The sequence below is a fragment of the Suncus etruscus genome, chromosome X (genome assembly GCF_024139225.1).
Source record: "Suncus etruscus isolate mSunEtr1 chromosome X, mSunEtr1.pri.cur, whole genome shotgun sequence".
Taxonomy (NCBI): domain Eukaryota; kingdom Metazoa; phylum Chordata; class Mammalia; order Eulipotyphla; family Soricidae; genus Suncus; species Suncus etruscus.
In genome coordinates, this window is record NC_064868.1 from 78,002,149 (window position 1) to 78,003,797 (window position 1,649).

A 1,649-nucleotide genomic window follows, 5' to 3' on the forward strand; every position below is an offset into this window, starting at 1 on the left:
AAGTATTTTGCTGGCCCCTCATTTGGTGCATATATGTTTAGGAGAGTGATTTCTTCTTGCTGTACATATCCCTTGATTAATACAAAATATCCATCTTTGTCCCCTACAACTTTTCTGAGTATAAAGTTTGCATCATTTGATATTAGTATGGCCACTCCAGCCTTTTTATGGGTGTTGTTTGCTTGGATAATTTTCCTCCAGCCTTTTATTTTGAGTTTATGTTTGTTCTGACTATTCAGATGTGTTTCTTGTAGGCAGCAGAAGGTTGGATTGAGTTTTTTTTGATCCATTTAGCCACTCTGTGTCTCTTAACAGGTGCATTTAGTCCATTGACATTGAGAGAAAGAACTGTCCTGGGATTTAGTGCCATCTTTGTGTCAAAGTTTGGTGTGTCTGTTGGTCAGTCTTGTCTTAAAGTAGGTCTTTCTGCTTTTTTTTTAAGACTGGTTTTGAGTCTGTAAAGTTTTTGAGCTGTTGTTTATCTGTGAAGCCATGTATTCTTCCTTTAAACCTGAAAGTGAGTTTTGCTGGGTGCAGTATTCTAGGCGAAGCATTTATTTTATTGTGTTTTGTCACTCTGTCCCACCACTGCCTTCTGGCCTTAAATGTTTCATGTGACAGGTCTGCTGTAAATCTCAAGGATGCTCCCTTGAATGTAATTTCCCTTTTTGATCTTGCTACTTTCAGAATTCTATCTCTATCTGTGGGATTCATCATTGTGATTAGGATGTGTCTTGGTGTGTTTTTTTCTGAGGTCTCGTTTAGTTGGTACTCTTTGGGCATGCAGGATTTGATTGCATGTATTCTATAGCTCTGGTAGTTTCTCTTTAATGATGTTCTTGACCATTGATTCTTCCTGGAGATTTTCTTCCTGGGTCTCTGGGACTCCAATAATACTTAAGTTGCTTCTGTTGAGTTAATCAGACTTCTATTTTCATCTGTTCCCATTCTCTGACTAATTTTTCCATTGTCTGATCATTTGCTTTAAGGCTTTTTCCAATCTTTTCTGCTGTATGGATGCTGTATGCATCACATCTTCCAGCTCACTAATTCTATCCTCAGCTTCAGTTACCCTGATGGAGAGCTTATCCATTTTGTTTGTCAATTTGTCTATTGAGTTTTTCAGACCTGTTGTTTGATCTGTAATTTTAGCTTGGAGTTTTCTGATTTTTGTCTTCATATTTTCTTGGTTCTTTTTTTTGTCCCCCCATTCATAATACAGACCAGGCAAAGGACCTGGTTTGAGGTGTATATGGGAAGCATTTACTGTACCTCCTCTTTCTATACAGTCAGTTTAAAGAACACAGCCTGTGGTAAGCATTGGGAGGCCTATTTTCTTGGTTCTTATTAGTGTTCTGTTCAACTCAATCTATGCTTTCTTTGAGTTCTGTGAGTATCCTCCATATTTCTTCTCTAAACTCCATATCTGAGAGACTGACTAGTTGGTTGGCCGTTTTTTGGTCATCAGAGTTGCCATCTTCATTCTCTGTGCCTGGTGCTGGCCTGTGTTGTTTCCCCATTGTCAGACTTGTATTGTGGGTTTTTCTATGCATTGTGGTGGTATTCATTGGCTAAATGATGTGCACAGCCACTCTCCTCTGGTTCCACCTTTCTGGGTGGGTCAACTCACCTGCAAGGAAGGGGAGCCC

At 39.4% G+C, this 1,649-nt stretch overlaps 1 non-coding gene across 1 annotated transcript; it reads right to left on the reverse strand.

The window, feature by feature from the left end:
* Nucleotides 1-1,197: 1,197 nt before the first annotated feature.
* On the reverse strand, nucleotides 1,198-1,330 carry LOC125999768 (small nucleolar RNA SNORA51). Its single transcript, XR_007492239.1, has one exon. It is a non-coding gene; the product is annotated as a small nucleolar RNA SNORA51 (small nucleolar RNA).
* Between the last annotated feature and the right edge of the window lie 319 nt (nucleotides 1,331-1,649).